The following is a 24,772-nucleotide window of genomic DNA, read 5'->3' on the forward strand; positions in this document are numbered from 1 at the left end:
GGGAGGAGGGAAAGGTGGAAGAGGGCTGCGGCAGGGGGAGGGGGTTGGCGGTAGCAGTGCGTAACGGCGGCGCGCGCACGCCTGCTCGCGAGTTCGCTGACGAAACGAGCGGCTAGTTCCGGCCGGAGAAAGGCTGGCAGCCAGCGGTGTGTTGCCCTGGCGCCGGGCTCCACCCGCCAGCCACCTGCCGCTGGGAAGTCGCGCCGTCACGCGCTGATGTTCCCCGAGATGTGTCATCTGGCAGACACTTGTGCAACTGTTATACAACAACGGCCGTCTGCTCTTGCGAAGCTCGAAGGTAGGCTGGTGGAGCAAGACTGTCCAGCAAACCAGAGCACTTTCTTCGTCTTTTACAAACTCCCATTTCAAGGAACTCCAAATATACTACACTAATGGCCATTAAAATTGCTATACCTCGAAGGTGTCGTGTTACAGACGCAAAATTTAACCGAGAGGAAGAATATGCTATGATATGCAAATGATTAGCTTTTCAGAGTATTGACACAAGGTTGGCGCCGGTGGCGACATCTGACATGAGAAAAGTTTCCAACCGATTTCTCATACACAAACAGCAGTTGACCGGCGTTGCCTGGTGAAACGTTGTTGAGAAGCCTCGTGTAAGGAGGAGAAATGCGTACCATCACGTTTCCGACTTTGATAAAGGTCGGATTGTAGCCTATCGCGATTGCGGTTTATCGTATCGCAATATTGCTGCTCGCGTTGGTCGAGATCCAATGACTCTTAGCCGAATATGGAATTGGTGGGTTCAGGAGGGTAATACGGAATGACGTGCTAGATCCCAGCGGCCTCGTATCACTAGCAGTCGAGATGACAGGCATCTTATCCACATGGCTGTCACGGATCGTGTAGCCGAGTCTCGATCCCTGATAGGGACGTTTTCAAGACAACAACCATCTGCACGAACAGTTCGACGGCGTTTGCAGCAGCATGGACTATCAGTTCGGAGACCATGGCTGCGGTTACCCTTGACGCTGCATCACAGACAGGAGAGCCTGCGATGGTGTACTCAACGACGAACCTGGGTGCACAAATGGTAAAACGTCATTTTTTCGGACGAATCCGCGTTCTGTTTACAGCATCATGATGGTCGCATCCGTGTTTGGCGACAACGCGGTGAACGCACATTGGAAGTGTGTATTCGTCATCGCCATACTGGCGTATCACCCGGCGTGATGGTATGGGGTGCCATTGCTTACACGTCTCGGTCACCCATTGTTCGCACTGACGGCACTTTGAACAGTGGACGTTACATTTCAGATGTTTTACGATCTGTGGCTCTTCCTTCATTCGATCCCTGCGAAACCCTACATTTCAGATGGATAATGCACGACCGAATGTTGCACGTCCTGTAAGGGCCTTTCTGAATACAGAAAATGTTGGACTGCTGTCCTGGCCAGCACATTCTCCAGATATCTCACCAATTGATAACGTCTGGTCAATGGTGGCCGAGCAACTGGCTCGTCGCAATACGCCAGTCACTACTCTTGATGAACTGTGGTATCGTGTTGAAGCTGCATGGGCACCTGTACCTGTACACGCCAACCAAGCTCTGTTCGACTCAATGCTCAGGCGTAACAAGGCCGTTATTACGGCCAGAGTTGGTTGTTCTGGGTACTGATTTCTCAGAATCTATGCACCCAAATCGAGTGAAAATATAATCACATGTCAGTTCTAGTAATGAATACTCGTTTATCATCTGAATTTCTTCTTGGTGTAGCAATTTTAATGGCCAGCAGTGTACAACTCGTGATAAACTGACAACAAAATAATAAAAACAGGAGGAAGTAGCCTGCAGCTCAACATCCCGACAATAACGAGGCGATCAGATAACTTTAACAACACCTTCCAATTTTTACATATGATGCAACTATCTGTGATGGAAAAACGTTACACGTATATTCAGTCAGATCTTGACAACATTTGAAAGTAATGCAGAGACGTAAAACCACAGTCGCAGTTGGAATTAGTCAAATGCGAATACCTGGGTGTAAATCTTTATGGACAAGAAATGGAATGATCAAATAGGCCCATTCGTATGCAAAGCAAGTGACAAGCTTGTCTTTACTAGTAGGATACTGGAAAAGTGTAGTAAGTTGTTTGAAAATTGACATATTGTCAACTAGATGTTTGCATCTTTCGTATATGTTCCTATAATAATTTATTCAGTCATCAATATATAATTCACATTACAGCAAGGTGATAAGACGTCCCGTATTAGCCGGAACAATACCTTTTTCTGAGCCTTTGCCCCGTATTTTAACTTTTTTTTTGTACGTAGAGCAGGGCGCTAAAATGTCCCTTTTTGTGGCATATCGGCATAAAACACCGTTAATATTTCCCAAAAATTCCAAATATGCCGTTTTGCATCAGTTTGACGAAAAATTTATAAGCACTAACAACTGACAAAGTAAAGCACGGTTTAAATTGTGTATCTACGATAAACATACAGCTGAAACAGTGTGGAGACTTCGCTTGGAAAAGTACAGCTCGGAGATATCAATTAATAAAACGTAATCACTCGCGTTTTTTATGAATGCCGCCAACAATAACTAAAATTGTAAACCTATATGCTTGAGTGTGAGTCAAAACAAATTCATTACAGTTACGACTTTGGTAGAACACGGTACTGGGTTCTGCATTCGTAAAACAATGAAATACAGTAAACCTTTGTAAACTGCGAGAGCTAAAAATTTTGAAATTAATAATGTACCACCGTCGAAAAAGAATGTTTTTATTAGTTACCTACAAAAGGAATATCTATACATTTACAAAAAAATTGCCTCAGATCTTCGATGCAATAAGTGTTTATCTCCTTACAGTATAAGCCATTGTGGGTGTTCGAAAATACCTTAACATATAAACAGTGAAAAACACAAAAAAATGGTGAGAGGAAGTGCTTCTCCTAGCACCGTATTGACTAATTTTTCTAGGAGTGAAAGCTTTGATGATAAGACATGAAATAACTGGCTGTTGAAGAAGCGTTCGCTTACCATAGTGTCCACAACGACCTTTCATTCACGTTAGCGGACTATACTGCTAAACTTATCCCATTTACTTTTGGACCAAAATTTGCTTGTGGTCGTATCAAAACCGAGGCAGTTATATTAAGTGTTTTAACATTATTTGCCATTTCTAATTTTATTTCAAAAATGATGGATGCATCAAACCATAGGGATGCAAAAAGATTTCTTTTTCGGTTCTTTTATCCTACTGGGAGGACTCAACTTAAAACATTGTACTTGAAACTTTTGTCTGGAGCAACTTCAGAACTCACTGCTGCATTTTTAAGTGAATGTCTGAAAAATAATAAGTTAAAAGAAAAAATCGATCTATTTGCAGATAATACGAATTTCAGTTTTCGAGACGTTTGTAGAAAGGGCGTCAACAACATCTTCACAAAACTAAAAGGAAATTTAGGTCATGACTTACTTGGGGTTAAGTGTTCTACTCGTATACGGCACAGTACTATACAGTTTGCTGATAATGTCCTTCCTGTTAACGTTGAAGGCATTGATTCGATAATATACTCTTACTTCTATGTGTATTCTGTAAGGATTTAAAATCCTTAAGAATTTTGTAAATTTGACCAGGAGTAAAAATAAGTTACAGGTTATGGCAAAACTGGTGGCTTGCTGTACACCTTGCGCTGTAACATCTTCTTACAGTGTCCATTCCTCTGAAATCGTATTTCGAATCTCAAAATAAATGTCCATTTATTAACAAAGCTTTCCTTGAAAATCTTTTATCTTAAGCTTCGCTGTCGTTTCTTCACAACCAAGCATCAAATTTACGCACTGCTGTTAAAGAGTATAGTGTGAAACAATTACAGTTTTTAAGTTACCACTGTGTTAAATGGTTTCAAACCTAATTTAGTTTCCAAGAGTGAAGATTATTGCAAAACATCAGCTGCCAGATCAGTAAAGTGGAAAATGAGGTTTCATCATCAGAGAGTTCAAAATTTGAACTACATATCTATACATATTTAAATATTCAGCTGTTTGTTAATTGTAGACTCGCAGTGCGGTGTGGCGTCAGAGTTTACAAATAGTACGGACAACGACTCTCCAACCCCATTCGGTTGTTGACCCTGGACGAGTACACACCGCCGTCAGTAGGAGTGCGAAAGTCACCGCCATTTTGGTGTACAAGCGTTGTAATCCGTCACTTTGGGAGCTGCCTTGTGCTAAGACCTTCCGGTTTGTCAGCAGAGCAACTATGGTGGTTGTGTTCGTAAAATCAAGCTGTTCCTCGTCGAGAGAACGGTATCGCGATCCCACCAATCCCGATGTGTTAAGCTATGTCGTTCGACCCTTGCTTCTTTGTACTTAATTAGGATCTCACGGCAAGCAACTCTAAGATCCTTGAATAATTTCAGTCAAACATTCCTCAGTCTCTCTAGAGACTGGAGTATTGTCGTTCAAAATGTGTGTAAATTCCTAAGGGACCAACTGCTGAGGTCATCGGTCCCCAGACTTACACACTACGTAAACTAACTTATACTAAGAACAAGGGAGGACTCGAATCTACGGCGGGAGGGGCCGCGCATTCCATGACATGGCGCCTCTAACCGAACAGCTATTCCGCGCGACAATTGTCGTTTAAATTATTCATTGTGTTTTGATGTGGTTTAAGTTTCACTCATTGTCCTACAGCGAGAAGGTATCCCGTCAAGTCACTCGTAACGATGAGTGCATGCTATGAAACACAGTGACAAGCTAACACACATTTGTGTATCTACTGGCTGCTGCTTTTTCTTTGAATTCTACATCTACGTGATTACTCTGCAATTCACAATAAAGTGCCTGGAAGAGGGTTCAATGGACCACCTTCAAGCTGTCTCTCTACGGTTCCACTCTCGAACGCCGCACGGGAAAAACGAAAACGTAAATTCTTCTGTGCAAGCCCTGATTTCTCTGATTTTATCGTGATGCTCATTTCTCCCTATGTAGGTAGGTGCCAACAGAATGTTTTCGCAATCGGAGGAGAAAACTGGTAATTGAAATTTCGTGAGAAGATCCCATCGCAAAGAAAATCGCTTTTGTTTTAATGATTGCCACTCCAATTTACGTATCATGTCTGTGACACTAACTCCCCTACTTCGCGATAATACAAAACGAGCTGCCCTTCATTGTACTTTTTCGATGTCATCCGTCAGTCCCATCTGATGCAGATCTCACACCGTACAGCAATATTCCAGAACAGGGCGGACAAGCGTGGTGTAAGCAGTCTCTTTAGTAGACCTGTTGCACCTTCTAGGTGTTCTGCTAATGAATCGCAGCCTTTGGATGGCTCTACGCACAACATTATCTATGTGATCGTTCCAATTTAGGGTATTTTTAATTGTAATCCCTAAGCATTTAGTTGAATTTACAGCTTTCAGGTTTGTGTGACTTATCACCTAATCGAAATTTCTTTTAGTACTCATGTGAATCACTTCACAGTTTTTTTTTTCTTCAGGGTCAATTGTCACTTTTCACACCATACAGATATCTTATCTAAATCATTTTGCAATCTGTTTGGGTTATCTAACGACTTTACAAGAACGTAATGACAGCATCATCTGCGAACAATCTAAGACGGCTGCTGAGATTGTCTTCTATGTCGTTAATATAGATCATGAACAATAGAGGGTCTATAACACTTCCTTGGAGAACGCCGGATATTATTTCTGTTTTATTCGATGATTTTCCGTCTATTACTAAGAACTGTGACCTTTATGACAGGAAATTACGAATCCAGTTGAACAAAAAAGGCGATACTCCACACGCACGCAGTTTGGTTAGAAGACGCTTGTGAGGAAAAGTGTCGAAAACTTTCTGGAAATCTAAAAATATGGAGTCAATTTGACATCCCCTGGCGATAGCACTCATTAATTCACCAGTATAAAGAGCTAGTTGTGTTTCGCAAGAACGATATTTTCTGAATCCGTGCTGACAAAGTGTCAATAAATCGTTTTCTTCGAGGCACTTCATAATGCTCGAATACAGTACATGTTCCAAAATCCTACTCCAAATCAACGTTGGTGACGTGGGCCTGTAATTCAATCCATTACTCCTACTTCCCTTTTTGGGTATTGGTGTGATTTGAGCAATTTTCCAGTCTTTAGGTACGGATCTCTCTGTGAGCGAACGGTTGTATATAATTGCTAAATATGGAGTTATTGTATCAGCATACTCTGAGAGGAACCTGACTGGTGTACAATCTGGACCTGAATCCTTGCTTTTAGTAAATGAATTAAGCTCCTTTGCGACTCAGAGGATATCTATTTCTATGTTCCTGATCTTGGCAGCTGTTCTAGATTGGAATTCAGGAATATTTACGTCGTCTTCTTTGGTGAAGGAGTTTCGGAAAAACGTGTTTAATAACTGTCATCAGTGACTTCACCGTTGTTATTGCGCAGTCAAGGTATTGATTGCGTCCTGCCACTGGTGTGCTTTATGTATGACCAGAATCTCTTTGGGTTTTCTGTCAGGTTTCGAGACAGAATTTCGTTGTGGAAATTATAGAAAGCATTTCACATTAAGTACGCACTATATTTCGAACTTCTGCAAAGCTTTGCCAGTCTTGTGGATTTTGCGTTCTTTTAAATTTGGCATGATTTTTTTAAACTGTCAATCAGACGATGAAACACCTGCAAGAAGAAGCCTAACGTCTTCAAGGTCCAGTATCGCCGGCTGTCCACTGTATTTTGGAGTGCGAAGATATCCTCCTAATTGGAAACAAACATGTCGACTGGACCTCTGCGATCGTTGCTACATCTCTACTGCTGTGCCCCGTCCATGGGAAGTTCAGGCTTCACCACACCTTTGCTGTTTTGTGCACCCAATGAGCAAAGACGTCGAGCTACGATACATTGAGATGTGGAATGTTGGTATTGCAATCATTTTGTAGCCTAATCCATATTTTCTTTTATAGTTACTTATTCTATACCTCTACCTTTCCTATTTGATTTCATGCATTTGTATCCCAAATGCTAGTCAAAAATTATTTCAGGTTCACCTATACACATATATTATTGCATATATTTTCTAACATTCTACGTGGTGTCTGTTGTTCTAAGTCGTGTCTCCCTACCACTTTCGCTCAACGACGCTGTGAGCGTGTTTTTTAGGGAATTGACTAGTTTGAACCTGGGACCTGTTGCAGGTAAGAAGCCGACAGACCACACATGACATGTAGAGTTCAGAGAGACGCGATGATATAACCAAATACTTAATGATTTCAGCGTCAGCTCCACTGCAATCCCTGTAAAAGAATCTTAATACTAACTAAATTTAGTGGAAGGGATTCAACGCTTTCCTATTTTTAGTTAGCTGGTAAAATAACGTCGAAAGCAGTTAAGTTTATCATTGGAAATTTTATTCTACTCACAAAACATTGTTTATAAATTGCACTATTGATAAAAGGAAATGTTTTAATACAGGATGATAAAAACCAACCGCGTTCAAGAAAAATGTGAACGAATATTCCCTGAATGGGTTTCCAGGTTCTAAAATCAATCGAAGGATGACCTATGCCACATCACATCCATAATCTAGGTTTAAATTAAGCTTCACAAAAGAGAAAACTATCAAAATGGTCTTCAGTGACCCTCAATTATCTTTAATTACTTATCTAACTTGTCGTAAATTACAGTGGCTGATGTGGCTTCTCAATAATTATAAAACAGAAAAATCATCGCGTTTCAGATTTTAACTTACGTAGCAAATGTGAATACCATGAGCTTCAATTGACGATCGACACTAGTACTATGTAAAAAGGGGATGTAACAGATGAGACTTCTGCAGTTCTGAGTGAAGCCTTATGCGCTCAAAAATGCGGCATTGTGTGCGTTCATTGCCTTGTCGGTGTTCGTCAGGGGGCGGCGGACAGCACAGCTCCATCCAGCTCGCCGTCCCCAAAGCAACTCTCTCCTAGCTTCTCGTTACTACAATTTACCGAAGTTGGTTTAAAAAAACTATCTGGCTGTGTTTTCATCTGACCAATCAGGGCCTCAATGTTAATCTTAAGCTCCGCCTACAAAAATTCTGTCTATACAATGAGAAACGTTATACTTTTAGTGGTGGGACAATGTTTTCAACGTAACAGAGACGCGAAAAAGTCTCACGCTAAAACTTGCGGCTGGTGTGGGCCTTTTTGTGTTATTGTAAGATCTATACTGTTCTTCTGGAGGGCTCTAGCTTTTAACATGGGCTGGGGGGTGGTCCTAGCAGTTAGCTGGCGACGTGGCTGTCCGTCCCTTATCGTAGGGCCTTCTAGCTAAACACGGTTCTGCTCTCGACTTCTGTTCTCGTTTCTCCCCTTGGAACTGCGTCTGTCTCACGGTGGGAAGGTATGACATGCATTTAGGCATTCTTGTGTTAGTCTGTGGTATTCCATTTGCTCACTCGTTACTCATGTTACTTTGGTTAATTTAATGTCACGATTTATTCGGAGCTATGTGACATACTACTGGATTTGCTTATCATGTCAGGCTTTTCATGGAAGGTGTTGGATTTGCCTGACACCTTATAATTTTCCTAACAGTCTTGTGTGTGTTGATGTTGTAAGTAGGCTGTTTACGTTTTCTTATTGGTAACGCCACGTAGCGCTCTGTATGAAAAATCACTGGCTGTGCCGTGTGCTGTCTGTGGCTGGTTTGCATTGTTGTCTGCCATTGTAGTGTTGGGCAGCGGCAGCTGGATGCTAACAGCGCGTAGCGTTGCGCTGTTGGAGGTGAGCCGCCAGCAGTGTGGACGTGGGGAGAGAGATGGCAGAGTTTTGAAATTTGGAAGAATTGTTGTCATGAACTGCTATATATATTATGACTATTAAGGTAAATACATTGTTTGTTCTCTATTAAAATCTTTCATTTGCTAACTGTGCCTATCAGTAGTTAGTGCCTTCAGTAGTTTGAATCTTTTATTTATCCCGCAGTAGTGGCGCTCGCTGTATTGCAGTAGCTCGAGTAACGAAGATTTTTGTGAGGTAAGTGATTTGTGAAACATATAGGTTAATGTTAGTCAGGGCCATTCTCTTGTATGGATTATTGAAAGTCAGATTGCGTTGCGCTAAAAACTATTATGTGTCAGTTTAAGCACAGTCGTGTGTAATTTTTCTAAGGGGACGTTTCAATGTTTAACATGCATTGTTTGCTTCTCGTATTTCATTATGGACATTAATTCGTTCATACTGTTTGTAAGTATGTGTACTTGTGCACCATCTGTTTCCCTTTTGCTGTTTCCTTGCGGGCTGCGAGGGCACGAGTAGCTGGATTGTCTGCTTACAACTCGTGCGCAAGCAAGCAACAACTGGGCGCAGCAAAAAGGCAAACTGCCAAAAATCTTCGATTAACACAAAAATCTCCACGGACGTCACTATCATGGGCAGGGTAGGCTGCGACCTCTCCTGAAGCGCTGCTTATATCCACGCCGGGCTACGTCCGACTACCCTCATCAACTGTTCACTCGCGATAATAATATCTCAGACAGAGCATTTGTGTAGGCAGCAGAATCAATAGTCAACTTTTCAAACAAACAAAAAATCCAACTTTCAACATGCATACGTAAATGAGGAAATTACGGTCAATGTCAGGAGCCACAGCTAAACTTAGTAATTTGATATACACTCCTGGAAATTGAAATAAGAACACCGTGAATTCATTGTCCCAGGAAGGGGAAACTTTATTGACACATTCCTGAGGTCAGATACATCACATGATCACACTGACAGAACCACAGGCACATAGACACAGGCAACACAGCATGCACAATGTCGGCACTACTACAGTGTATATCCACCTTTCGCAGCAATGCAGGCTGCTATTCTCCCATGGAGACGATCGTAGACATGCTGGATGTAGTCCTGTGGAACGGCTTGCCATGCCATTTCCACCTGGCGACTCAGTTGGACCAGCGTTCGTGCTGGACGTGCAGACCGCGTGAGACGACGCTTCATCCAGTCCCAAACATGCTCAATGGGGGACAGATCCGGAGATCTTGCTGGCCAGGGTAGTTGACTTACACCTTCTAGAGCACGTTGGGTGGCACGGGATACATGCGGACGTGCATTGTCCTGTTGTAACAGCAAGTTCCCTTGCCGGTCTAGGAATGGTAGAACGATGGGTTCGATGACGGTTTGGATGTACCGTGCACTATTCAGTGTCCCCTCGACGATCACCAGAGGTGTACGGCCAGTGTAGGAGATCGCTCCCCACACCATGATGCCGGGTGTTGGCCCTGTGTGCCTCGGTCGTATGCAGTCCTGATTGTGGCGCTCACCTGCACGGCGCCAAACACGCATACGACCATCATTGGCACCAAGGCAGAAGCGATTCTCATCGCTGAAGACGACACGTCTCCATTCGTTGCTCCATTCACGCCTGTCGCGACACCACTGGAGGCGGGCTGCACGATGTTGGGGCGTGAGCGGAAGATGGCCTAACGGTGTGCGGGACCGTAGCCCAGGTTCATGGAGACGGTTGCGAATGGTCCTCGCCGATACCCCAGGAGCAACAGTGTCCCTAATTTGCTGGGAAGTGGCGGTGCGGTCCCCTACGGCACTGCGTAGGATCCTGCGGTCTTGGCGTGCATCCGTGCGTCGCTGCGGTCCGGTCCCAGGTCGACGGGCACGTGCACCTTCCGCCTACCACTGGCGACAACATCGATGTACTGTGGAGACCTCACGCCCGACGTGTTGCACAATTCGGCGGTACATCCACCCGGCCTCCCGCATGCCCACTATACGCCCTCGCTCAAAGTTCGTCAACTGCACATACGGTTCACGTCCACGCTGTCGCGGCATGCTACCAGTGTTAAAGACTGCGATAAAGCTCCGTAAGCCACGGCAAACTGGCTGACACTGACGGCGGCGGTGCACAAATGCTGCGCAGCTAGCGCCATTCGACGGCCAACACCGCGGTTCCTGGTGTGTCCGCTGTGCCGTGCGTGTGATCATTGCTTGTACAGCCCTCTCGCAGTGTCCGGAGCAAGTATGGTGGGTCTGACACACCGGTGTCAATGTGTTCTTTTTTCCATTTCCAGGAGTGTATATGTATCGGGTATGCAAGTTCATTAGATCAAAGGCGGTACAGAATTTAGCTCTTTCATTTGTTAGCGACAATGAAAAGTGTTGCATTTTCGACCGTATGTTATGGCCTACACACAGTTTTACAAAGCAACTTCTTGCTCGCAACTGCTTAAATTTATGGCTTCCAATACAGTAACTGGTCTACAGTCTGAAAATTTCATAGTGAGCTCACATTAGCTGCGATTTCGGAGAGTGGTTAAGGAGAGAAATCCCAAGTGCAGTGTTGGCAACGTGATTTTCTTATTGAATATCTCATGTATAATAATCCAGTACCTAATAAGCATGAAACATGCATTTGCATGGAAATTCGGGATCTAAGGATGACGAATGCAGTCTGGTAATGTTCCTTCTCGTAGAACTTCTGCACACGGATTCGGCCGTGTTGCTATATGCAGAACCGGGTATCGTCTGAAAACGACGTGGTGCTACTGCTATGTCCAGAGATGTCATTGGGCGCATTACTGTTGACGCACTCTGCTGCCGCGTCATGGGAAGGCTACCAGCAGGAACCGTGCTGACAGTCCAATGGGCTCCGGGTCATCTTAGAAGGGAAACTGCCCATCGCACCCCTCTCAGATTTAGTGGTAAGATGGCCCTGTAAAAATTCCGTCAAAAACTGAACATGGATTAAGTATGAAACAGGAAGATGTACTGAACTGTGAATAAAAGTAGCAAAATAGAAAGTGAACGGTCCAAGCTCATGACGTGCCACATCTAGCGAATTTGAATTGACTTGGATGTATGGTTATGCGGTCACGGTGTTAGACTCTGAAAAAGATCCGTATTCAAATCTCCCTCGTGACCCATTTCTTCCCCACAAAATTATGATCTGTTCGTTTTGTCATTGACGTGTCTTTTCACTATATTCAAATTTGTGTCTGTGTGTAACATGTTTGCAACAGCGAAGTGTAAGGAAGGCACCTCCGGACGTACACACATCCTATTTGTTCTACACACGTATTACATGTTATGACTCTTGTGTTCAGTTTTGGAAGTTTCGACTCCTGAATTCCTTTCTTGTAACATAGTTCACACTCATTTATTTGTCGTTTTCGTGTCTGTGAGAGGCCTATGCACCATCTCGCCTGCTCTCACTATCCATCGCATATACTTGCAACTGTACTACATTCTTACCACGTGACTCATACTCTATAACCAATGTATACCGATAGTATGACAACTGCCAAGACTACAGAAAGGGAACAGATACGTCAATGACCGGACGGAAAGTTCATAATTTTGTGAAGAAGAAGAAGAAAAGAAGAGGCATGAGGTAGATTTGATCACAGACCTCCCGCTTTGCACTCCAACACCGTGACCACACAACGACGACGTCGGGGTTTCTGTAATCCAGTCGGTGTCGCCCATCTTGAGCTTAGATCGTTCGCTGTTTCTACACTACTGGCCATTAAAATTGCTACACCAATAAGAAATGCAGATTACAAAAGGGTATTTATTGGACAAATATATTATACTAGAACTGACATGTGATTACATTTTCACGCAATTTGGGTGCATAGATTCTGAGAAATCAGTACCCAGAACAACCACCACTGGCCGTAATAACGGCCTTGATACGCCTGGGCATTGAGTCAAACACAGCTTCGACGCCGTGTACAGGTACAGCTGCCCATGCAGCTTCAACACGATACCACAGTTCATCAAGAGTACTGACTGGCGTATTGTGACGAGCCAGTTGCTCGGCCACCATTGACCAGACGTTTTCAATTGGTGAGATATCTGGAGAATATGCTGGCCAGGGCAGCAGTCGAACATTTTCTGTATCCAGAAAGGCCCGTACAGGACCTGCAACATTCGGTCGTGCATTATCCATCTGAAATGTAGGGTTTCGCAGGGATCGAATGAAGGATAGAGCCACGGGTCGTAACACATCTGAAATGTAACGTCCACTGTTGAAAGTGCCGTCAGTGCGAACAATGGGTAACGGAGACGTTAACTAACGGCACCCCATACCATCACGCCGGGTGATACGCCAGTATGGTTATGACGAATACACGCTTCCAATGTGCGTTCAGCGCGGTGTCGCCAAACACGGATGCGACCATCATGATCCTGTAAACAGAACCTGGATTCATCCGACAAAATGACGTTTTGCCATTCGTGCACCCAGGTTCATCGTTGAGTACATCATCGCAGGCGCTCCTGTGTGGGATGCAGCGTCAAGGGTAACCGCAGCCATGGTCTCCGAACTGATAGTCCATGATGCTACAAACGCCGTCGAACTCTTTGTGCAGATGGTTGTTGTCTTGAAAACGTCCCCATCAGGGATCGAGACTTGGCTACACGATCCGTGACAGCCATGTGGATAAGATGCCTGTCATCTCGACTGATAGTGATACGAGGCCGTTGGGATCCAACACAGCGTTCTGTATTACCCTCCTGAACCCACCGATTCCATATTCTGCTAACAGTCATTGGATCTCGATCAACGCGAGCAGCAATGTCGCGATACGATAAACCGCAATCGCGATAAGCTACCATCCGACCTTTATCAAAGTCGGAAACATTATGGTACGCATTTCTCCTTCTTACACGAGGCATCACAACAACGTTTCACCAGGCACCGCCGGTCAACTGCTGTTTGTGTATGAGAAATCGGTTGGAAACTTTCCTCATGTCAGCACATTGTATGTGTCGCCACCGGCGCCAACCTTGTGTGAATGTTTTGCAAAGCTCACAGCATCTTCTTCCTGTCGGTTAAATTTCGCGTCTGTCTCAAGTCATCTTCATGGTGTAGCAATTTTAATGGCCAGTAGTTCATGTTGCTTCTTTTTTCGCAGTTTCGTACACTTTCTTCCTGTTTTCATTCTTGATCAGTGTTCAGTTCCTGACGGGCTACCCACTAGGGCGTTTTACCACTAAATGTGAACTGTTTGGATGGGGAGTTTCCCTTGTTAGCGTCCGTGTGAATACGTGTTTTGCTGCCCAATTACCATCTCAGCTGGTAGACATTTCTCCTTGTTACAGAATACACAACACGATTTTCTCGCAAACTACCATACTGAATTGTTTTATCTGAATAAGAAACTCGCTGCGTGATATTTGAATCACCTAAAACTTGCACCGGAAATACTGCGTAAATGGAAAGTGATGTTGAAACGTACCCTTTGAAAAATTAAGAATGACAGTGCTGGAAAAACTCTTACTTTATTTGATACAGAGACAGCTGAGTAAAACTGAACGTACTCAGACAGTTCTCTCTTTACTTATTCTGGTCATCACTAAACTGACACACAATATTTTTTTAGCGCAACGCAATCTGACTTTCAATAATCCCTACAAAATAATGGCCCTGACAAACAATAACATATACCTTTCATGAATCACAAACCTCACAAAAATCTTTGTTACTCGAACTACTGCCATACAGCGAGCGCCTATACAGCTAGCTAAGTAAAATATTCTATCTACTGAAGGCACTAACTACTGATAGGCATAGTTAGCAAATGAAAGATTTTAATAGAGAACAGACAATGTATTTACCTTAATAGTGTTCAAAAGTCGTAATATATACAGTATATAATTTTGTGACATCCAATTAAACAAATTTACTTTTTCTGACGGACACACGTCAAGATGGTCCGCCCAAAACTCTGGCATCTCTCTCCCCACATCCACCACTGCCGGTGGCTTATCTCCAATAGCACAACGCTACGAGCTATTCACATACAACTGCCGCACACTACAATAGCGAATATTCCAACAATGTCTACCAGCCACAGACTGCACACAGCATAATCAGTGATTTTCATACAGAGCGCTACGTGGCGTTACCAACATAAAAACCAAAACATGCTACTTACAGTGTTGATGTGCGCTTTTCACGAAATGAATTGGCAGTCCGTGACTCGTACTGTTAGCCAATAAACAGATTATAATAATACTAATTAAGTGCATTTTGTGCAAACATACACATTTTAATGGAAAAACATAGACATTAACAAACCAAAAGTAGGGTAAATTAGAATGTCGGTAGTGTTTGTCCCAGGATTCTAGGGCAAGTCGTTTACCAGATATCGTATTTCGAAAAATTCCATACCGGCACTTGAATGTGCCAGTCAAACCGGGTCGTTGCTAGGTACGGCGTTGTTATGCCCACTTACAGCATGCTTGTGTGTTCCGTGAGTACACTGCGACCTGCTAATCAGTTAATGTGTGACAATCCAAGCAGTAGGTCGTGAGTGGACAATGGGATTTATCAATGCAGAAGTAGCCGACATGCTTTGTTGTATGAAGAGTGTAAGAAGAACTGCCAAATGCGAGTCGTTTTTTTTTTTTAGTTATGACCTCTAAATAGACACAACGTTACAGTGCAAACTGTTTCTGCTGCTTGTGCAGGTCGTGTACGTGCAAGTCAGTTAATGTTTTCCCGAATCTTGACGAATTGTTCCCGAAACCAATTCTCACCCCACCTAAATCTCCCTACACAACTCTGACATCATACCCACTGACCATCACTTCTTTCTATACTTCAAGAAGCTTCGTTGTCGACATTTTGAAGAAAATGGCATGTTAAGACCCTTCGTTTCCGGTGTGGATGACTTCGAGAATTCTTCTAAAAGATTGTTCCACAGCACGATAAGAGTTTCAAGATAAATGGATACTATGCAGAAACATGAGTACAATATGTGCTTATGTAGATATGAGAGTAATTGTATCTTGAAATATGTCAACAGAAAATCAATCAGGTCAAAACATAAATAAATCGAAGTAATAAACTGATGAAAAATATTTATAGGCTATGAAATATGTAAATAACAATTATAGTGTGTAACAAAAATGTTTTGTAAAATTTATTTAAGTTCTTTGCATATCGATGGTGACAGTGAAGTATCCGTGCCAAGCTCTTTGTTGGCGGGAGAGCCCGCTCATTGATACATAAGGAGTGCGGTGAGAAGCGCGCAGCATTGTCCATAGAACACTTTTGAGTCAACCTTTGTGCAGTGAAGTTGTGTGTAGAGACAGAGCGGTGTGCCTGTTCGCCACCAGCTATATGTTACTGGAAGAATACTATAATTATATAATTGGTAATTATTTATGAATTATTAAATATCGACGTCATGAAGACATCAAAGGTATTTAAGCGCTAATTGCATATTGTAAGTTAGTTGTTACATTTTTAATTTGTTTTATGTAAACGATCCCCAAACAAAAGTTTTACAATTTGAATCATTATAAAGATATAAAATTTATATTCAATCATTTTCAGAATAGATCAGTTTATCTCAGTCAATATCGTATTATTTTTCATTGAACACAGTAACCACAAGTTTTAACTTTTATTGAGTTTTCTCAATTTTTTTAAATTTAATAACAACATTGAATTTTGCACCTGTAACTTCAATCAAAAAGCAAATAAATAATAAGTAGTTTTAGCTCACATATTTGCAATCCCAGTAAATGAATGCCAAACCCAAATAATTATCAACAAGAGATCAGAGTGAGTATATTCAGACATGCAGTCAGATGACGTTATCCAGAGGCGACCCAGTAAAATAAAAGGTAAGGAAAATATTTATGTATGTTTTCGGGTTCACTGCATAGACAACCAGTACTACGGACCACGGAAGCTTACGTGTTCATATCGAAATAATCTTCTTTTGATCAGTCACATTAATATTGTTAGCAATGAAGGCACAAGGCGTACAACATTGTGTACGCTAAAGACTATCGGATCAGACACGTTGTCAAAAGCAAGTCCAGCAGGAAAGCTGCAAGGCACAGAAAGTTCAATTTTCTTTCTTTCTTTCTTTCATTAGACGGAAAGTAAGTTAAATTATTTTATTCTAGACGGGAGAGTTATCGTCTACACGCATTAAGTTCAATCATTATTTCTTTTATAATTACTTAGGCTTCCGCGGCCAGAGTCAGTCGACATGAAAGTTTTCTGGGTATGGTAACGCGTCATAATGTAAAAACTACTGCTGCTGGAGAAAACCAACGTTTCGGTCACGATTGCAGCGGCCTTCTTCTGGGTCTAATGGTGCGTTCTAGCTATGCAGTGTCCTTTATATTTTGTTGTTAGTGTTCACTACGCATGCCATTGCGTCATAATTTTGAAAAGGTAGTTAGTTTCATTGGTCACTTAAGGAAGAAGGAGAGGGAACTTTATTTTAATAGGTTATTGCGGTGGGGTGCAGCCTGTCTTCTATAGTGGTCGTAGGACCCAGGACAAGGTGGATGCATTACACACTGCAAGCGTTTACAAGGTGGAATGCGAATGTGGAGGGGCATACATCGGCGAAACTGGTAGGCCAATAGCAACGTGCATTCGGGAACACTAGCGTTATATTCGTCTAGGGCTACATAACAAATCCGCAGTGGCAGAACACCAGCGAGACTGCGGAAAAGAAATAAAATTCAGCGAAGCCTATGTGTTGGCCAGGAAGCCAATTATGACGAAAAGCAAAATCAGAGAGGCCATCGAAATACTTAAACACCCTAACAACATGAACAGGGAAGATGGACTCAGGCTTGCCCCATCTTGGCTGCCAGCAGTCAGAGCCCAACAGACCTCACTGCCAACACGAGGCACGAGCACTACCGGCGAGTAACTGCCGCCGTGCGGCCGACCTACAGCAGTTGGTAAACAGCGGCAAACTTCTCATTCGACGGTGGCCACCAATCATGGTAGATAACACAAGAGCCAATAGACAACAGAGGTCACGTTCTCCCTCCACCGCAATAACCTATTAAAATAAAGTTCCCTCTCCTTCTTCCTTAAGTGACCAAAGAAACTAACTACCTTTTTGAAATTATGACGTAATGGCATGCGCAGTGAACACTAACAACAAAATATAAAGGACACTGCATAGCTAGAACGCACCACTAGACCCAGAAGAAGACCGCTGCAATCGTGGCCGAAACGTTGGTTTTTCTCCAGCAGTAGTAGTTTTTACATTAAGTGGAGGTTTGTTATCGGAACAGAAACAGACACATAGGGTACTCCTAACTACCGTGCAAGAAACTTAGTAAAGCCATTGGGAGACGCAGATACGGATCAGCAACTGCAGCCGGCGTCGGACAATGGCGCGTTGTGCGTGTTGGTGGCCGCAGGCAGATACAGCTTTAGGAAGCCCGTCCGTCACGGGGGGCGGCCTTGCGCGAGATTGTATTCCGTCCCGGACAATCGTGCAACCAGCCGCGCAACGCTAGCATCCGTGTATACTACCAGCGGGGTCAATGCGCTTCACCTCCACAAGCACCGGTCAGCACAACTAGAGTCCGTCCAGAATACGGTAGCCGGTGCGAAGTTATCAGTTACCGTCGTAAGCGCTTCGTACGTTTGCACGGAAGGAAAGGTTTACACTGCCTGCCCCCTTCCGGCCGGTCGCTGATCACAGAATCTAGGCGCACGCCCCCCAATCTTTCTCCAACGATTTTACGTGAAGTATTCGCTAAAAAAAAAATAATTTTTGAGTTACTTATAGCTTCATATGTCATTTTCATGATGACGAGGCCATCATTCCGATATCAGTTTCATGATGAGGAGCACATCACTCCGACAATGGCCAAAGTATTGTGATTTTTGCACGTAAGTAAGACACTGCGCGAAATTCGAAACAGTTTGCAATGAAAAATAGGGGGCCTCTTAATTAGGCGTTTGGTGCATATTACATAACATACTGCTGCGTATGAAATTTGGCTAACAAATTGAATTTTTCTTTAGAGTTGGGTGGACATGTCCATCTGTCACCAACCTCGAGAAAATAGATCTGATGTAGCGCACTCATTTGCGATCGTGCGCGCCAGGGATAAAACCAGAGTGAAATATCTACAACATTCTCGGTATTTTATAAATAGTTTGAGATATCGAAATGAGACTTTGTCAAATCATAGCTTGCAAAGAGGAGAGTATTTTACCATATGTTAATTATGCAAAACTTCATTATATACAGTGTTATTCTATTAACTGCAGACTTTTTAGATTGAAGAATGTAATTTTTAAGGGTCATCAATAGCTGGTGAAATGAGAAATTCTTTGGGGTTTTGAACAACACGAGTGAAGACATTACGTTTCTATTTTTGTGTCGAGGTGCTTTTTCAAAGACTATTGACCTTACTTTTCCTCAGTTCCTCATGTAACATACTTAATAAACCACTGTTTCAGAATTCTCTCGCAATTATATCTGCACAATATGTTAGTGAGGTGACACTGCATAAACTTCGCTGTGTTTTGGATAAACAAGCAAATCCTATCACGATGACATTATAAATGTATAGATTTTACCCAAAATTAGTCACTCATATCGCTTCTCTGAAAGTTACAATTGATCGAGAAGCCAGATGAAAACAAATCACTACTTGTATTGCTTTTTCTGCCGAATTCCTTTTAGATACTAACCAAAGCACGCGTGACAGACCAATATGCAATTGTGGGCGTGGAGAGGCTCCATTTGACATTTACAAAAATTTTGAGCATTGGCTTCAGTTAAAAACGGCACTTCCCCCCAGCGTAGTCGGCATTTCTCCTACCGCCCAGCCGGCCGCTGTGGCCGAGCGGTTCTAGACGCTTCAGCCGGGAACCGCGCTGCTGCTACGGTTGCAGGTTCGAATCCTGCCTCGGGCATTGATGTATGTGATGTGCATAGGTGTAAGTAGCTATAAGTCTAGGGGACTGATGACCTCAGATGTTGTCCCATAGTCCATCGAGCCATTTGAACCATTTAATCCCACCGGGCCCGCCTGTAGCCTCCACCACTACGGCTCTCACCACACCCGCCCTGCCAACTGTGCTTCTGCCGGTCACGTTATTCTGCGAGCACCCTAACTTGCTGGTAAAACCAGTATACAATATCTTCAAAACGGGATAAAGACTGTTCCTCATGTGACCACTCATGATAAAAAAAAAAAAAAAAATACTTCAAATTAATTCAGCTACGTCGGTTTCCACAGATCAAGGAATAATCACAAAAATAACGGCAACTGAATAACTTGGCCAATCTGATGTAACTCCCAAACTATGAACACATAGCCGGCCGGAGTGGCCGTGCGGTTCTAGGCGATACAGTCTGCAGCCTAGCGACCGCTACGGTCGCAGGTTCGAATCCTGCCTCGCGCATGGATGTGTGTGATGTCCTTAGGTTAGTTAGGTTTAATTAGTTCTAAGTTCTAGGCGACTGATGACCTCAGAAGTTAAGTCGCATAGTGCTCAGAGCCATTTGAACCATTTATGAACACATAAAATATGAAAACGCAGGTCTATACAAAAGACCTCAGGTTAGAATAAACTGTTTTTGAAAAGGGCAAAATGGCTGATCAGTTTGTCACACCACAAATAAGGAAAAACAGGAAGTGTAGCTGCCATGATCAAGAAAACAGCGTATATAGGTGTAACACAGCTTAAACCCGTTGGATCAATTTTCAATTTCATTTTAAGTTCTTGCTAGGAATTTTTCATGAATTATCTGAAAACTCTAAACAGGTTGTACATATTTGTTAACCATGGTGGCATACAATGTTTGATATTATGTATGTAGTAGTAAATCGTGTTAACAGCAACTATTGGTAACATTAATGTAGAAATAAAATAGAACATTTGATTAATAAGAATCAATAATTAAAGAAAAATAAAATGCACGTAACTAACTTAAGTTCCAAGTGAGTAGCCTCCATCTTACATACCTAGCTATCGTACTGGCAGCCTCAGAAAAACTCGAGGTTTGCCAACTACAACTATACCTACTTCTAAACCTATAGTTGCTAAACTATTCTACGTCACCCACACTGGTAAGTGCTTATCTCTGCAGTCCTCGTGTCTACGCATACCTGTGTGAATGGCAATAGCATTGTTTCTATTCTTTTTATTTCATTTTCATTTTTTCTTATATATTTGAAGTTTCTCTTAATTAAGTTTACATGTGGCAATAATTATCTATAATTGAGCAAATGCTTCTTGTGACATGTTGACTATATTTTGATAGAGTGTCCACTTTATCATATAGACTCAAAGTTAAGCATACTGATTTTAGTCCACAAGTTTTGGCCACTTTACAATTGTTTGCAAATCGTAGTCTAATTGTCTGCTGTATCTCTGTACCTGGAAAAGAGGTGATCTGAGAACGACATGAACAGTGGAACCTTCCTCTCCACATTTACAGGCTGGTGTGTTACTACATCCCACTCGGTGCAGATGTTTGGGATATGGACCGTAACCTGTTAACAGGTGCACTATACCTAGAGTATGCGTAATGTCGCGCCGTTTGAACCTGTTCCTGGTGCTTAGGAATATACTGTAAACCTGTTGGTCCGATACGAGCTCGTTTCTTCGAGGTGCATCCACAACGGACGGACGTTTGCTACAGCGACACCCCGATTAAAACGTTTCAAGAGGAAGCCGTCGCGCCTCACCCTCTGATGCTCGCGAGACGTCCATGAAAACGACTCTGAAGAATTGTCAGCATTCCGTTGCGTCCATCGCCTCTTCCACCAGCCGCAGCAGTTTGACCGTGGGGTGCCCGCGCCGAAATCCCAACTCTTCCTACAAGGTAAGGCGTTCCGCTTGCTGGCGCTGCACCGGTTTCTGAAAGCATAGCCTCTCAAATGGTTCTGAGACCGCTTACAGCAGACACAGCCCATTTCACAAGACTATGTCTGTTACATGAATGAAGACGTAAACTTGGGGTAAATTGTAACTTACAAATAGGACTTCAGTGTTTATATTTTCAAAAGAATCATCGTATTTCACAAGTGTGTACCTTTCACATGCATATACATAAAATCTTGGGGCATTTTTTAAAGTTCTGGGTCTCAGTCTATAAAAACGGAACTTTTGCAGGATATGACTTTGTTGTTTGTCTGTACGACTGTTAAGAAACCTTGTACTCAGGAATGGGTTGACGTATCAGGTTCAGATTTATGTCACATGTTAAAGTCTGTGGTGCCTTGGCGGTGTAACAATTTTAAGTCAATTCAGTCAAAAGACACGGCCATTTATGTTATGTATTTTGATACTCAAAAATTCATTCATCAAAACCTATAGGGTACTTCCCGTTGACCTAGAGCCACGAAATTTGGCAAGAAGCAAGTTTCACTGTAAAAGTAGACAGAAAAATCTGAAATTGTTAATTTGTAAACAAAATCGTCAATATCCTCGTTTCCCGGGAAGGATAAACTGTCTATATGCATGATTAAGTTTGCACGGAACTCTCAGTGCGCGAGTTAGACTCATATACGGCCTTTTTCTCTTTTCTTTTATTTATTTATTTATTTTTTTGCAGTTACATTTACGACCAAAGTTTTCATTTAACTTTAGCAAATATCCAGAGGCCATCCACAGGACGCACAAAAAACAAACAAACATCTAGAGCAGTGGTCGACAAACTTACGAAGCTCCTGAGTTACCGTACCACGTTTAAATCCTACTGTGACCTACCCAAAGAAACTTGAACAGAAATAATAACTTTCAAAAAACTTGTATTTGTTTCTTTCATTTGAATTTATATTTCTAGTAAATATGAAATGGATTTTAATTAAATTGTATTTAATAAAAATAAATTAAAATTAAACTGCGCACAAAAATGCAACTGATGTGTAGTCAGTAATAAATTAGAAATGTAAGGACAGATTTTTGTCAGACTCATTAACTTTAATGAGAAGAATGCCAGTCTTTGTCATTAATATTTTTTTTTTTTAATATTGGGGAGCAGGTAGAGGCTCCCATTCGAATACTGTTGTCCAAGTGTAAGTAGGCTGTTTAGGTTTTCTTATTGGTAACGCCGTAGCGCTCTGTATAAAAATCACTGGCTGTGCCGTGTGCAGTCTGTGGCTGGTTAGCATTGTTGTCTGCCATTGTAGTGTTGGGCAGCGGCAGCTGGATGCTAACAGCGCGTAGCGTTGGGCAGTTGGAGGTGAGCCGCCAGCAGTGGTGGATGTGGGGAGAGAGATGGTGGAGTTTCGAAATTTGTAAGACTGGATGTCATGAACTGATATATATATTATGACTCTTAAGGTAAATACGTTGTTTGTTCTGTATTAAAATCTTTCATTCGCTAACTATGCCTATCAGTAGTTACTGCCTTCCGTAGTTAGAATCTTTTATTTAGCTGGCAGTAGTGGCGCTCGCTGTATTGCAGTAGTATAACGAAGATTTTTGTGAGGTAAGTGATTTGTGAAACGTATAGGTTAATTTAGTCAGGGCCTTTCTTTCGTAGGGATTATTGAAAGTCAGATTGCGTTGCGCTAAAAAGTATTGTGTGTCTGTTTAAGCACAATCTTGTATAATTTTTCTAAGGGGACGTTTCACAAGTATTCATCAATGTTTCTGTTTCTGTAATTGTTTTTTATGAATTTTATACTCAAAAAGTTCACAGAGATCATCTTGAAAATCAGTCAGTTCCATTTCCACTGCAGCATTGTCTTCTTAAGTGTACACAATTCGAACCGGCCGAAGTGGCCGCTGCAGATGTCCGTGTGCGGTTGGTAAGCGGTGCGAAAGCAACGGGAACCACCGCCAGTCCCCGCAAGAGGCGAAAAATGGGAAAATGCTTTCGCTACTTACAACTTCCCGATCTCTCCGTTTTTGGGAACATCGAGTGATGCAGAATATTTCTATTGGAAACCTTCCCACATGCAATAGTGTGGCACATCTTCAGTTGTCACCAACTTCCCCGTATGCATGCAATATATGGCTTCTGAAGGAATCTCTTTCATCCTGCAGCGAAGTGTAACCTGTTTTGAAAGTGCCCGGAAGAAACTGTGTGCTGGACTGCAATTCGAACCCATAATTTCCGAGGGAGACTGATAAACAAAACTTGTACTCGGTTAAGAACCCGATTTCGTTGCGGTCTGTTGGTTACAGCGTAACAGCAACACTTTTCTTCCGAGAGAATGAACCAGTCGGCTTGAATGTTGTAACGTTACTGTTCTCACAGTTCGTGCATATGAGCCTAGGGAGCTATAGCAACGGCGAGTTGTGACAATAAGTAAAACAGCATGTCTGTTCACGACAGCGGCTGGGTATTCCCTGTGCCGGTCGATGTGGCCGAGCGGTTCTAAGCGCTTCAGTGTGAAACCGCGCTGCTGCTACGGCCGCAGGTTCGAATCCTGCCTCGAGCATGGCTGTGTGTGATGTCCAAGTAGTTATAAGTCTAGAGGACTGATGACCTCAGATGTTAAGTCCCATAGTGCTTAGAGCTATTTGAAACTTTTTTTTTCCGAAAGAGTCGGTCGTCAGAGTCATTGGCCAGACGTCATAGTGAATAATTGTACGAGCCGGTTGCGAGAATTTGAGTTCGCGATGATTCACCTGTTGCCGATAAGACAGTTGAACGTGCGGTATATTCAAGGTCTAATTAAACTGTTAATCGGACAGGTCACTTATGAGCTTTGGCTTGAGGTATTCTGTGAAGTTTGACTACACGGGAAAAACCGATATCAGCAATAAATGGTTAGTATCTATCGGAAACCTCGTGTTAAGACAAACCAGTTTCCCGAAACGTGCCGCATCCCGCTTTAGGACGAGACAGAGAAGGAAGAGGTCTACAAAATGGCAAATAACGAATTACGGAAGGGATGTTGTAGTGTCAGAATATAGCAAACCTGGATTCACTATTTTCACGATTTTTGAAAATACTTGGAATCTGTTGCACTACATTTATTATAAGAAATACACTAGTTAGCAGTAAATGATCTTATTTCTTGTTACAATTTTCAACTGCTAACT

The sequence above is a fragment of the Schistocerca gregaria genome, chromosome 5, assembly GCF_023897955.1.
Source record: "Schistocerca gregaria isolate iqSchGreg1 chromosome 5, iqSchGreg1.2, whole genome shotgun sequence".
In the NCBI taxonomy this organism is placed as follows: domain Eukaryota; kingdom Metazoa; phylum Arthropoda; class Insecta; order Orthoptera; family Acrididae; genus Schistocerca; species Schistocerca gregaria.